Genomic DNA, 16,233 nt, shown 5'->3' on the forward strand with positions numbered 1-16,233 from the left:
CTGCTGCACCACAGCTGATGGATAATTATGAAACCACTCTCATTTGACCCTCTCAGCTCAGAGGAATAAACAATGATTTCTTCAGAATAACAAAAGGTAGGAATCTGCAACAACGTTTGTTAAAATCCTTGAAATGTACAGAGATCATCCAGAGGGGAATGTTTTTTTCTCAACAAAAGTGGAGTTACGCTTTAAATATAACATCTGATGATCCTGCTATGAAAGTCTTTGTTACGACGCTTCCTGGTGTGAGCCGACAAAATTCTTCCCATGTCTCCCAAATGTGCACCTTCCTTGTCAAATGAAAAATACTAGATGAACCCTCTGCACACTGCTATACCATTTTTAAGCAAACTGTGCAATAAAAAAACAGGGATATTTAGTTCACATATATTGCAATACATGTTTAAGCCAGCCAACTGCGTTAAGGCAATCCCTCTTTAGCCAGTACTACTCTGCTTTGCTTCTACAAATGCTACTGTAGTGTAGACACAATGCCAACCTGGGGCAAACAGACCCAAAATGGGGGAGAGCTACACATTTAAGGTCCGGCCACTGATCTGCAATACAATAGAAACAAGATATACCTGTGCTCAGATCCCAATAGCTTGTACACGCTCTCCCCCATTTTTTGTCTGTTTGCAGAGTAGGACTGGCTAAAGAGGGATTACTTTGATGCAGTTGGCCACCTTAAATATGTTTTGCAATATATGTGAACTAATGGCACTTTCCCACTGCAAGTACCGGCTCGTACCGGGTCGGCTCTACTCAGGCCTTGCCTGGCCCGGTTTGCTTTTCCACTGCTGGTACCGCATGGTATAGTGTCAGAACGGTTCGGTACGGTACGGTATAGGTTTGATTTTCCACTAAAGTAGTACTAAGTTAAGTGGGTGGGATAACAACGGGGTGGGTGGGATTCTCTGACCAATCAGTGGCTAGTAGTGACTGCATACAAAGGATTGTGGGATATGGTACCAGTTTGGTACCTGTTGGAACCACAATCAAGTAGGTACTGTTTTTTCAGAGCCGTACTGTACCGTTCGGTTCCATGCAGTGGAAAAGCAAACCTATACCGTACCGTACCGAACCGTTCCGACCCTATACCATGCGGTACCAGCAGTGGAAAAGCACAAAAGCGTGCCGAAGCGGTACGGTTCCATGCAGTGGAAAAGCGCCATAAATATCCCTATTTTTTATTGCAAGGGTATAGGAGTGTGCAGAGGATCCATCCAGTATTTTTATTGGTAATATTATTATACAGGATTTATATAGCGCCAACAGTTTGCGCAGCACTTAACAAAATGAAGGCAGACATTACAGTTACAATACGATTTGGTACAGGAGGAATTGGTGGGCCCTGTACGTTAGAGCTTACAATCTAAGAGGAAGGGTCAATTGATACAAAAGGTAATAGATGTGGGGGATGAGCTGATGGAGAAAGTAAAACATAGTCTTAAAGCGGAGTTCCACCCAGTGAACTTTTTTTTAATAAAAATACCCCCGGGACAGTCAGGGCTAGTGCATTCCACAATGGCTAGCCTCTGATCTGTCCCGGGTTGCACTTACCTTTTAGAAGAAATACTTACCTTGAAAATTTCTTCTCCAGCGCTGCCATCTCAGGTGTGGGCAGCTTGAAGCCAGCGTGATCCTCTTCTGTGTCCTCTTCCGTCTTCTTCGGTCCCACGATGCACTGCACCGGCCCCGCCGTCACTTCCGGTGCCACAGCGTCATCCCTGCACAGCTTCTGCGCATGCCCAGAAGCTGTTTTGCAAGGTATGACGGCGCCTGCACCGGAACTGACGTTGGGGCCGGTGCAGGCGCATTGATTCCTGGGAGCGATGACGTTCAGTTCCCAGGAATCATTGCAAGACAGGAAATGACGAATTGCCGCGGCCGCCGAGGGGAGGAAGAAGGAAGTAAGGTGAGTATATTATCTTCTAAACGAGGTAAGTAAAAAAAAAAAAAAAATTGCGATTATCCATTTGTTTTTCAGGTGACCCGGAGCGAGAAGATGGAGGTAAGTATAATTTTAGGGTGGAACTCCACTTTAAGGCCCGTACACACTTGACGGAAATCGGACGAAATATCCTCCGATTTTTCTCTCTCTTGCTCAGCGTTCATAACTGTTTTTAGTTGACAGTGCATAAACGTTCACAAAATTTCTCGTACTATTTTTTTTTTTGGGACATTTGTTCCTAGACTTCCGGGTCGTCAGCAACTTCAGATCATGTGCGGTCTTTCGTATCAGATTTTTCACGGACGTACTGCATACACATTAAACGAAAATTGGTCGTCTGGGAATGGACGATAAAAATTTTGGTGTTTGTCCCTCCGTTTTTTTTCGTTGAAAACGTCGGCATCGGCTGCTGAAAGTTGTGTACACGCTAGCCGAAAATCGGACGATTTTACCTCGGACGGGAATTTTCGGCAGATTTTCTACTAGTGTGTACCCCACTTTAGTTAGAAGCAGGATAGGCTTCTTTAAAAAGAAGGGTTTTCAGGGATTCGTCTGAAAGATGGATAGATTAGGACAGTTTTGGGTATGGAGTTCCAAAGGATGGGAGAAGCTCTGGAGAAATCCTGGAGGTGAGCTTGGGAGGAGGATGTGGTAATATGTGGTCATATCCTTTTAGCACCTGTTAGATTATATGCATGTACAGGCTATTGGGATCTGAGCACAGGTATATCTTGTTTCCTTGTCACCTGGTTTTCCGGTGGAGACTATAAGCGGTTGTGCCTATGCTCCATGCACTGTAGTCACCATCAGGAACCCCGCACTGAACAATGATGCGCAGCCACTGCCGGGGCAGGAAAATGTAGACAGGAAGTTACTGCAAACTGAAATGCAACAATGAATGCAAACAAGATAAAATAGTGTTTTCTAAATTCCATCCCGGTAGGGTATTAATCCTATATTTCACACAGGTAGGGTATATTTTAAAGGTTACACCCTAACCACTGGGTGGCACTAATTTTCATCCGGACAATCATAGTCTGAATAAGATTGCCTTGATAGGTAAATCCTAATAATTTAGGAAAAATGAATATCATATGGATACAGGAGGCTGAAAGGAAACATGTTCAGAAAAAAAAAGACTATTCATCCATAGTATTACAGTAGCGAAAATATCAATATGCAAAAGCCTCAAATGAGATTATAACAACATTATAAAAGAAATAAAATAAAATACACAGAAGGAAAGAAATAATAGCATAACTGCTAAAGAACAACTAAGCAAACTAACAAAAAGTGTGCAAAGCAATTCCCATGCGCTCATAAATATTTTGGGTATTATGTTATATCCTCCTATGCCGTAGACACCGAGAGGGTTATGGTTAAAATCCTAATTATTTTAGGTACTCTCTTTTGCCCTAAACTGAACCTGTAAAAACACAAAGTGGTATGTTCCCTGGTTCTAAAGCCCCCTTCCCTCTCAGCCACATGTGACTTTGGATACACACATTAAAAATGCACTGAACTGCATCTGGTGTGAACCAGCCCCAACTCCATCTGGCACCATCCTCCACAGCAGTGGCGGCCCGTCCATAAGGGATGCAGGGGGCTTTTTGCTGAATTGAACAAGCTGAAGTTAGAAGCTGATTGGCTACAATGCACAACTGCACCACATTTTTTTCACTCTTCAGTTTTAGTAAATCAACCCCAAACTGTTTTTAAACTATGGTTATCCTTTCTTCCCTGGAATATGATACAGTTAGGTAATCAATATATTTTTTTCAACCGAAGTATGAAATATAAAGAGGGGGGTTTACTAAAACTGTAGAGTGCAAAATCTGGTGCAGCTCTGCACAGTCCAATCAGCTTGCAGGTTTTATTGTCAAAGCTTAATTGAACAAGCTGACGTTAGAAGCTGATTGGCTGCCATGCACAGCTGCACCAGTTTCTGTCCAGTTTTAGTAAATTCCCCCCATAGAGTCATCATCCAGTAAATTTTGTTAGATTAGGTATATCATGGAGTAAAACGATGGGAAAATACATTTTTTTTTTAGGTAAAATACTCTGTAGCAAAATCTACAACAATAGTGGAAAAACAACCCCCGTGGCTTGCTGGGAAAATTCAGACGTAATAAACTAGGAAAAAATAGATAGGGAATATTAATCATCTGTAGTGATATCATGCTTAGTAGAATGCCAATAAACAGAGAACAACTGAAATATGAAGAGATTGGAAGCAGCAATATATTCAAATCGAATGAGACTGTGGAAAGATTGGAACTAGAATGACCATTAAATAGAAGAATAAACTTTGTCCAAGGAATGGTATTGTATAATGCAGATAATATGGCTTAAAGTAGTACTAAACTCTTTATAAAAAAAGCACTAAGGGCTTTCATGGCACAGTATGAACTCACAACTCTAAATTCTATTTAATTTTTCACAGATTAATATTCCTTCTACGTTAACTCCTGAAGAAGCAGGTATTCGGATTTCATCCGATCTCCCATAGAGGAGAGCAGGGATCTGACAGGTCTGTCTCTGCAAAGTAAGGGGACACGGAGCTGTCATCCGCCTGCTCAGCGGGGATCGGTGGTTCGATCCCCGGTAAGCAAAACAGAGTTCGCTGGGCAGAAAGCCCGTGTGGAAGGACCCTTAAAGTGGTTCTAAAGGCAGAAAGTTTTTTACCTTCATGTCTAGATTCGTTGTCAAACTTTGTGGTCACCGCTCAAGAAGGACAATACACATACAAGTCTGAAACATGGCAGGTGTCACTCTATCTGTTGAACAACCTATCCCATTGGATATACCTAGTCCATTGGTTTCAGGCAAATTTACATTGTACATGTTGGTGTATGTATACAAATACACACATATATATATATATATATATATATATATATATATATATATATATATATATATATATATATATATATATATATATATAATGTTTAGGGGTTCTAAGTAAATTGCTAGCAAAAAAATACTGATTTTAACTTGTAAGCAACAAGTGTCAGAAAAAGGCTTAGTCTTTAAGGCCCCATTCACACCTCAGCGTTTTGTAGCTTGAAGCTCAAAGCTCCAAAACGCTGGAGGAGAAAAAAAATCAATTGTTCTCTATGGAGGCGGTTCACATCTCCACTCCAAGTCGCCTGAAGCCAAACGCCTGAAGCTCAAAAAAGTTCTGGAGCTTTTTTTGTACCTCGAATCGAGCAGATTTGAGCATTTTGATGTGTTTTTATTCCCAAAGAAATAAATGGAAACGCATAATTTGCGCATTTTTGTGCACATTTGTGCATATTGTCATGCGTATTTGCGCAATTTTCTGCTCAAATGAAAAAATTTAAAATAAAATTGTATTAATTAATGAATAAATAAATGTTAAGTAAATGCAGAAATAACACAAATCATCATAAATAATAAATAATAAATAAATACAGTAAATTATTAATATGTAATAGTGCATAAATAATTAACCCCTAACCTTACAAAAAATATAAATAAATCATTATTATTATTAATATTAAAAAATAATAACACAAAAACACCCAACCCCCAAAAAGTAAATAAATGACTATTACAATAATAATTTTTAATAGTTTATTAATTTTATTTTGTGTTAGAGTATTTAGATATTTAATATTATTATTATTATTTTTTTAAGGTTAAGAGGTTTAAGTTAGGGCTTAATTATTATTTTTTGTGTTTATTTATTTTACATTTAATTATTCATTTAGTATTATTATTATTATTATTAATATTATTATTATTAATAGTAGTAGTATTAACACCCTAACAAAAAATAGAATAATTTATAAATAATTTATAACTCTAACCCCTAATCCTAACCCTAACCCCAAATTCTAATCCTAACCCTAACCAAACTTTAACTCTAACCCCTTACCCTAATAAAAAATAATAATAATAATTGAATTCTAGATTGCAATCTCTAATGAGCAGGGCCCTCTAATTCCTCCTGTATTGAATAGTATTGTAACTGTATTATCTTCCCTCATACTGTAAAGCGCTGCGCAAACTGTTGGTTCTATATAATTCCTGTATAATTATTATAATAATAATAATAAAAAAGAAATAAAAGCTAATGGAAAAGCTAAAAAAGTTTAAATGCTTAGCAACAAATGATGCAACAGATGACAGTTTTCTCTTTTGGTTAATAAAAACGCCAAAGCTCAAAAACGCTGTATAAAAACCCACAAGTCACGCATAAAAACATGCCAAAATTGCGCATAAAAACACACAAAAAAACTCTCAAAGATGCACCAAAAAACTCTCAAAGATGCTACGCTCAGGTGTGAATGCAGCCTTGGAGGTTAAACTGCCCTCACTGCTCCTAAAATTGCATGCGATGTCTGTGCGGTGCAAATTCAGCCATACAGTTTATATGGCTGAATTCACACCGCAATCGCACTGAAACACGCACAGGACCCTTTTTTTGGTCCGCAGCAGAATCGGATCGCATGGTGGTTCACACTAGTGCGATCTAAATCTGTGCGAACTTTCAGATCACACTGCGATATGCGATCTGATCTGGGGGTGTCGTTAACCTTGAATTGACAACCCCCAGCGTATCGCATATGGCAGTGTGAACTCCCTGTTGTGCGGATGCGATACGGGAACACTCTGTATATTCGCAGCGTTCCCGCATCGCATAAATGTGAACCGGCACTTACAGACGGAAGTTCATTCCTTTGCTCTAAAACAGGGATCCTCAAACTACGGCCCTCCAGCTGTTGTGGAACTACACATCCCATGAGGCATTGTAAAACTCTGATAAAAACCAAAAAGTGCAGCGCTGAAATCAGTATACAATTATATAGCTGAAAAGCTCATATAAAGAAAACAAAAAAGGAGAGGGGATAATGTCCAAATGAATAGTCCCAATATTAAGTGCAGAGATGTGAATCCACGTGCAAAATAACTTTCTTCCAGTGACACCAGGGAAAAGTGTAGGAAGGGGACACCCTTGTGCTCAGGTATAACAAGCAGCTTACCGAAATTCCGTGGCTGCTCAATTTAATGAGACAGCCTCTCCCAGCTAGTAGTAAACCAGTAGGTCAACCGATATCAAGCTCAGGTGCTTCGAAAGACTCCAAAAGCCGAAAGCCGTTTCCGGTGTGTTGTTAAACCGATCACATTAATATGTGGCACACTTGGAACTTCTCATATACTCCATTGAACGTAAAGCCATATGTAGAAAGAAACAGAGGCCCATAGCGTAATCCCGTAAACCAATAGGTAAATTTATTAAAAAAACTACTTACAATCTAAAAGACAAAAACAGGCATGTAGTATGTGCCGGTCATGGATCTAACCGCGGCGTCCCGCAAGTCTCCAGATCGGCATATGGATAAACGGCCGGCTTCGTTGGGGGGCGTGTGGACGTTTATGTCTGGGATCGCCAACGTTTCGTCATAAGAAAGACTTCTTCTGTAAAACTCTGACATTCACAGACTTGACTAGGCATGATGGGAATTGTAGTTCCTGAACAACTGGAGGGCCATAGTTTGAAGACATCTGCTCTAAAAGAACAAAACGATACATTGTAAAACATTGAGTTTATAGTTATCTAGCAGCCTTAGCCTCTGTTCACACTAGGTTGCTCCGACTTAGGGGGCGACCTGTGAAGTCGCGTGCAGCACGACTTCGGCGTGACTTGCACGGACTTCATAAAATGAATGTCAATGCAAGTCACCTCCAGATCGCCCCCAAGTAGTACAGGACCCTTTTTTTAAGTCGGAGCGACTTGTGTCGCTCCCATTAGAACCGGTCCTGTACTACTCAATGACCGCGACGGTGCACGAATTGCCAGGCTGACCAAGTCGCCTGACAAGTTGTATTAGCCCCCCGTTCACACTGGGGCGAACTGTCAGGCGTAGGTCGCCGTAGGTCGCCTTCCATAGAGAAGCTGTGGACCCGTTCTAATAGGAGCGACACAAGTCGCTACGACTTAGAAAAAGGGTCCGGAGCTTCTTTGGGGCGACCCGGAGCGACCTGCATAGACTTCAATGTTATGAAGTCCGAGCCGGCCACTCCGAGGTCGCGGTGCGAGCCCCAGTGTGAACGGGGCCTTAGTGTGAACCGGCACTTAACAATATTGATAAACATTCTCTGGAGGCTCTTTTTTTGTGAGCTGAGAGTGAGCATAGAACAGCTCTGTAAGAATCAAGGACATGCCGTTTTAAGTTTGTGAGGGGGGGGTGAATGGAGATCATGATTTTTTTTAACGATTAATCGTGCAGCTCTAATATATATATATATATATATATATATATATATGCACACACACACACATACATACAATCCTATATATACACAATCATATACCCACAGTTGATCCAGAGGAAGGCAAAAAAAAAACAATAAAGCATGATTCAATTGGCTCCAGCAGGGGGAAAAATTCCTTCCTGATCCCCCAAGAGCCAATCGGATATTCCCTGTTCTCAATATTCTATTTATCTATATATATCTATATAATATCTATATATTCTATATATTAGAATGTACACTGAGGTGCGCAGCTCAAAATACATTCCCGTCATGGTGCCAGTGTGCTGAGATAAGTGACTTGTCATCAAGAGGTCGAAAACCCAGGATCCAAAAGATGCCCAGAGATAAGATGTCAGCAGCCAGTGAGGGATCCAACAGTCACATCACTGGAATGGAGGTGAGTATTCCGTGGACATCAGTTACATTTAAGGCAACCCAGTAATTGAAATCACAGGGTTCCCTTGGGTGCGTGTAGCATTTCCGCAATTCTAGCATTTCTTCAGTGCGTTGCTCCCCATTGATGATTGTCAGCAATGTGCATTGGTATGCTATGGATGGCAATGCTTCCCACAAATGCATCTCATGTGCATTTCTGTACGCTACCGCAATGCAGTGGTGCAATTGGGCCTTAAAGGCCCGTACACACGTACCGATCGTCGGCATACAAACGTCGGTGGACGAAGGATCTGCCGATTGTACGCGTGTTAGTATGGTGCCTCCGACAGATGTCTGCGCACAATCCGCGGACAAAAGTCTTTCGTGCAAACATGAAAATATTTGTATGCCGACACCAGAACGGACGATTGTTCGCCTGTCAGTACACAATTCGGCCGACAGACCGCAGATTTGCAAGACTGGGCATGCTCAGAAAATAGAAAACACAGGGAAAGTTAACCATTACATGACATCACTTCTGCAGTCGGCGGACAAAATTCTTGTGCTGTCCTTGTGCTGTCTTTGCACTTTTCAGCAGACACCGACATCCCGGGGAGAAAAGAGGAACATTTGTAAGCCGACCATCGGTACGTGTGTACGGGGCTTTAGTGTACTATAGTCTCCCCTCCTGGCATAGCCACTTTAACTGACTGAGCTGGAAGAAAAGAGTTAGAAAAATCTGCTAACATTTCTGGGAAAGGCAGGTTCATTTGCAGTATTGCCAACAGTAAAAAGTTTTAGCTTACCAGTGAAATCTGTCTGCCTTTAACATGAACCCTGAGGTCATTACCATTGCTGCTGCAGGATGAGAGACATTAATTAATGATCGCGGAACTGGTGGTACCATTTTAGTGTTTTTACTTTGCATCTAATTCTACAGTTTGTCAGTTCATGCAGCCAGTTTTGGATATAATCCCATTTTTCTGCTAAGTAAAGAAAGCCCTTTAATCCCAGTTGGTAAAGAGCCAGACATTTATAGGAAAGTAGAACTGTTACTTCCATGAGTGATTTTTATATTGCCCTTCAAATGTGCATACATTAGCAAATGTGATATATCATTCTGAGAGTTCTTCCTATAGGAGTCCAAAAACCTATATACAGTCATGTGAAAAAATAAGTACACCCCATGGAAATTGTTCAATCATATTTAAACAGGCAAACATTAGATCTTGATTCAAATAGTGCCTACAGATAAAGTTGAAATACTACAACAACCGACACATAAAATTGACATGGTGTATTCATTTTCATAACCTATTTCAGGGTTCCTTAACCAGGGTTCTGTGGAACCCTAAGGTTCCTCCAGAGGTTGGTAGGGGTTCCTTGAGCAACGAGCAATTTTCTGCCTCTCAGATATGTTTCCACTCACACTATTACTATTGATTTTTAGCCATCTGTAAGGGGGTAATTCTTCCCAAAGACCACAAGTGTGAGGAGCATTCTTCCCACTGGCCATCACACTAATGTATCATGAGTTGTAGATATAGTCATTTTTAGCACGGGTTCCCTGAGACCAGAAAGTTATTTCAATGGTTCCTCTGTGTTTAAAAAAGGTTGAGAAAGGATGATATAGACTAGCCTTTCTAAACCTTTTTTCAAGCGGTAGTAAAGGCCTCTTTGTCATTTTTACCTACAGGTAAGCCTATAATAAGGCTTACCTGTAGGTAAAATAATTATCTCCTAAATGTGCACCCTGCATGCAGCTGCTGACAACACCAGTGCATGTAGTCTGAAGGTCCGGAATACCGTGCTGGACCTTCATAGCTTCTAACCGGAACCGAGGACTCACACGTGCATGCACGGACGTGACCTCATCGCGGCCACTCACAGTGCTGGAGCCCACGAACCCGGAAGAAAGCCCGGGGGAAAATGTCAGCGGTGACCGGGCGGTGCTGGAGGCGTTCGTTCTAAGGTAAGTATTTCATAATGTGCTAGTTGCATAGATGTGTACTAGAACATGATGGCATTGTCTTACGGGTGTTTTTTTTTTTTTTGCAGTGGTTTACTACTGCTTCAAGATCCAAGAAGCCCAGAAATACCTTTCCAGTAGTGTCAGGGAGCCCTTGCTAATAATTACTGTATCTACAGCTCACAGTACATTAGCATGATGGTGAGTGGGAAGAATGTTCCTTACATTTGTGGTCAGTAGGAAGAATCCCCCTCTATAGATAGTTTGAAAGAGTATTGGTGTCAGTGGTTACTTATCTGGGAAACAGAAATTGTTCATTGTTCAAGAAACTCCTAACAACCTCTGAAGGAACCCTAGTTGAGAAAGGTTGATCTAAATTAGAAAAAGTGCAAATTTTTCATATTGAAAATAGGCCTACTGAGGAAGTCCAATTAGAGGGTGCTACATGTCTAGGAGGGAGGAGCCGAGTCCGTGATGTCACACTGCCACCATCAGTGTTGTATGGAGCGATGAGCCAGCTAAAATGTTTTATACAAGCAATTTTACGTTTTCTGGGGGGGCTTTTAAATAAAGTATCATACAGGAAAGCACTATGTATCTGCCTTTTTTCCATGTGAATCATTTGTGGATTGTGAGCATAAGGGAGAGAGTGTGCCAAGTTCCAGGAGAAAAGAGAGGAGATCACCCCAGGGCATTCGAAAAAGTTACAATGATGAGCCTGGGAAGTGAAGGCTTCTGGGAGATGACTTACAGGAAGTGAATGCTGGAAGGACTCTTCTACTGGAAGAGATGGAATCTGAAAATCATTTTAAAATATCAAATAACCTGACAATCTTCTGTTGATAAGGGTTTACCTATAATGATATTTTTTAATTTTCTTCTTCTCTTCTGCTTTCTATAACCTATTGGTACTCAAAAATCCAGACCCATTTCCACTGTCCCCTTCCCTTGTGTAGACCTCCCTGTGCTGGGGAGCCTGAGGTTCTACCCATTTTCCCTTTCCCGTTATATAAATCTGACATTTATTCTGGAAGCCGGTACCCCATTTATTTTGCATTATATACCAGGCCCCATTCTTTATTAAGCCACAAGTGTTACTGACCTCTGGTAACTGGGTCAATGTGAACTGGTAAGAGACCATTTCAGCCTTTGGTGGTGGTGGTAGTGGTTGTGGCGTTGGTGTTATTAGTGCCTACCTATGGTGACGGAGATGGTTTTCATCACATCAAGAATTTTTTTTACCACGTCACTCATGGATTGTTTCTTGATCTTTATGGACACTCATTATTTTTAGCGCAACCTATATCTTTCTTAATGATGAGCCTGTTGTTTCTTGCTTGAGTTGAGCAGGTTTTTCACCTGGTGTTGGTGGTGCACTTTTTATTGGAGGAAAGAAAATTTATAGAAGATCACCATTGGTGACGGAGCACATTTTTTTATTTACAATTGTTTTAGATTTAAAAGGACTAAGTTATTTAATTTATTTTGAGAGACTGAAGTTTCACAATATGATTTATATTTGGATATGATTATTGAATTTTGTCACATGCATTTAGCTGCGCTGTACTATATAGGTTGAAATATATAGGTTGAAATATATTTTACCATATAAGTGAATGCTTTTAATTGCCGAGGAGGGATTTTGGGGTCTTATATACCCCAGATCTCTCCATAAAGATTCTTTGGAGGTCCACATCCCACCACGGCCTGCATCAGCAGAGGAAGCCCTCCAGAGAGTCTTGGTGGTCCTTAATTGCACATGTTTGCCCGTGTTCCAACCTGTTTTGTGAGTACAATGTGTATGCTATTTTATTTTAATAAATTGTTTTAAAGATAATGCGCTAGGCTGGTTCGCCCTCTGTCCGTTCCTTTTTTAGACTCTCCATAAAGATTAACTGTCACATGTCTATTTCTGTCACCAGGATGTTTACATTCCTTGTGACAACAAAAAAAAGATTAAAAAAAATAAATAAATCAACAGTGTAAAAAAAAAAAGAATTACTAATTAAAAAAAAAAAGAAAGTGCCCCCATCTTCTTGTGCTCTCATGCAAAGGTGAAAGCGCGTGTCGGTGACACACGAGCGCTAACATGTGAGGTTTCACCACCAAAAATTTCAGATCATGGGCAGTAATTCTAGCACCAGACCTCCTCTGTACATCTAAAGTGGTCACCTGTAAAGGCTTTTCAAAGCGCCGCCTATGAATAGTAAAATTTACATTGTTTTGTTGCCATTGCATGGGCGTGTGCAATTTCAAAGTAGCTGGGATGGGACAAATTTAGATGGGGGGGACCTGATTTTAGTCTTGCTTACCATCCACTTTAACTGGTCACATTTATTAGGGTTAACTAATACAAATATAAAAGTGTTGTCTGAACCTTGTAAAAAAAGGGTAAAACTGTTTTTATATGGAATTCCCTACAATACCCAATCATGTGCAAGGGAAATAAAAAATCTGGATTTTTGCTTGTATACAACAATGGATGATTAAATGGAACACAGCTTTAACATATTTACTAATCTAAGTACATCAACCCTATTATTTCAAAAAATAATCTGGAGTTCTTAGGTAAGGTAGACCATGTAGAACAGAATCATTGAAATAAATGTTCTTCTTCCTCCAGGTTTATACGCCATGATGCCTCTCAGTGCCGTCCTGTACATATTCCTCAAAGTCGCTCATGACAGATCTCTCTCCAAGGGATAATAAGATTGTCTTCTGCTGGCTGAAATGGCACGAAGGCTTCTCATTCAGTGCAAGTGGGAGGAAAAGCAAAGGTTAGTGAAACAACCCAGTCTGCCGCACTTCCACACAATCTGTGGCCCTTTCCTGCTCTGTCATCACAATGATAATGATGCTTTAATTATTTTTTCTTGTTTTTGATTTGTTAGCACATTCTAATAAAGTCTACTTTCTTTGCCGCTCTGAAAATGTAATGTAAACAGGAAGGGTTTTACTGATGTGGTATCTGTAGAGTCTGGTCAAATTTGTCAATAAAATGCTCACCCAGCCTTTGTCATAAAGGGCTAATTTACAGCGCAATGCGGTCGTAGCTTGACACATGTTGTGTTTAACAACCCATTCAAAATACAAGGGCTGAAACGCACAGCAATGGACATGAAAATGGGGCAGGCTGCATTTTATCACACACTGGACACCATGCTTTGTTTCTCACTATGCTTTGTTGCAACACACATTTGTTGGGGTGCTAATCACGATGAATGGCACTGCAGTGCACCAACTCACATAATGTGCATTGCCATGCGTTACCACAGCGCATTGGTCTGAATAGAGATAAACTAGAGCAGTGATGGTGAACCTTGGCACCTCAGATGTTTTGGAACTACATTTCTCATGATGCTCATGCACTCTGCAGTGTAGTTGAGCATCATGGTAAATATAGTTCCAAAAACATCTGGAGTGCCAAGGTTCGCCATCACTGCACCAGAGGTATACATCAACTTTCAAAGTTTTTTGGTCAATACTTTTTGTAATAAATTTAACTACTTGCCACCCGCCCACCGTCCAATGATGGCGGAGCACTGCTGCTCTCGTCCTGGGAGGACATCATATGACAACGCCCTAGAACGGCCACTCTTGCACACCCGTGGGGGTGTGCAGCACGACAATGCGGACGTGCCGTGTTCTTGGTAAAAAGCCAATGACGTGGCTCTTTACTTTTTGACAAGTTTTAAAAAAAAAAAAAGGAAACCAATGTACATCCACCATTAGTCACATATGGTCCAGCAAAGTACTGTAGAAGTACTGTAGATCCACAAACATCACCCCTGCCAACCTGCAGAAAGAAAAAAAAACATGACTTTTTCTTACATGATGCTATCCTGATGTCTAGTACTGACCTTCTTCTAACAGCTCTGGTGAATGACAGCTGATAACTACAAAGGTGTGGGGTCTCCCATGTGACATCATTGACTATATTTGGTTAATTATGTCACTGTGATGTAATTTATTAAAAAATTGTGGCAAATCAATGTCTGCCTCCTGCTGACCTGCTGAAAGAAAAAATCTAATGAACCTGGTTAACATGGCTGATCCCAATGGTACTACTTGCTGAATGACAGCTTCCCTAGCTGTCATCAGCTATACAAGGGAAGGGGTAGGTATAGTCATGAAATCTTTGACCAATTGCCATATTTGGACAGTGATGTCACTGCTATACCTACCCCTTGGCTTACGTAGCCAGGGATTCCCAGCCATGTAAGTCAATGTGCTGATGACAGTAGTTGTTAGAGAGACAGTGAGTGCCGCTTCTTCCCTAGGAGCATTTGACAGCGGGAAGCTGTCACATATGAAAGCAGAAGAAATACTGCTTCTATACTGTATAAGATTTTCAGCTCCTGCCAAACGGGGCCAAACAAGCAACAGTTCAAAGTTTCGTTTGAGCCTAGGTTTGGATATGAACAGTTGGCTCATCCCTAATTATGAGGAAGGTTAATGGAGGGTTACTGGAAGATTACTGGGAAAGTTATGGTTAGAGTTAGTGTTAAGGGCTATAGGACGGACTTGTGCAAGATATAGTGTAGGGAAGTCCAGGGAAGGCTAGCATGAAGGTCAGTTTAGGGTTACAGGGAGAGTCAGCGTGAGGATTAGTGTTAGATTTAAATGGAAGATTAGTTTTAGGGTTACAGTAAAGGGTAATTTGAGGAAGCGAGCTTAAATTGTAACCCTAAAAAAAAAAAAGAGAGAGAGTCTGTTCCCTTATAGCAGAATAAACAGCACAGTGCTTGTGCTGCCTAATCTGCCCCTTGCTAATCTGTAAAAACCCTGGTTGATCCTGCCAGTTCCTGTATCCCTCCTCTGTGTGCTGACCACAGTAATCATGGTTGATTATGGCTGTCGGAACCCTGATTACAGTGGTCAGGTTATGTGCCTCTGTCATCCCTCCCCTCTCCTCTCTCCTCCTCCCTCCCTGCCTGTCAGCTCCTGTATGTGTGAGCCTCCTCCCTCCCCTCCTGCCGCTATTAGTAGCTGGTAAAGAACAATTACAGCCAGCTCCTCTCTTATAGTATTCTCTCCTACACTGTGTAAAGGTGCTTTTTTTTTAAACAAAGCCTGTAAATACCTTATCTTTGATCTCTTCTGACCGGTCACAGTGGTCAAGTGACCGCCCCGGCTGACGTCAGAGGGGGAACTCAGCCCTACCCTCTGTGTCCCATAGATCGGAGGAATAGAGCAGTCAGAGGTCTCTTGTTCCTAAACCTTTACAACCAAGTGGCTATAAACCCTTACATATACTCTAAGTAGTGATTAGCCTCAAGTTATACACAAAGATAAAACAAATCAAATCAAAGCTTGTATCTGTTTATCTGCAGTTTTCTCTTCTCTACAGCCATTAAAAGTCCAGAATTTGTACAGTTGTCTGAGCTTTCAGAAAGCATGGGGTGGGGAGCTGAAATTACACTCTGCAGAGCTATGTGAGATGAGCTGAGAGCTGATTAGAAAGAAGAACCAGACAGATCCACTCTCACACAGCATACAGGAACAGAGCCGAGGCTGCCAATCATAGGCTGTGTAACGGATCTCCCTCCCCTGTCACCTTTTTACCTCTTGGTGTCATAAAAAGCTTTAAAAAATGACTCATGCAGATAGAGAAGGAACGAAGCAGCAGACAGAAATGAGACGG

The sequence above is a fragment of the Pelophylax lessonae genome (assembly GCF_965119305.1).
Source record: "Pelophylax lessonae genome assembly, chromosome: 10".
In the NCBI taxonomy this organism is placed as follows: Eukaryota; Metazoa; Chordata; class Amphibia; order Anura; family Ranidae; genus Pelophylax; species Pelophylax lessonae.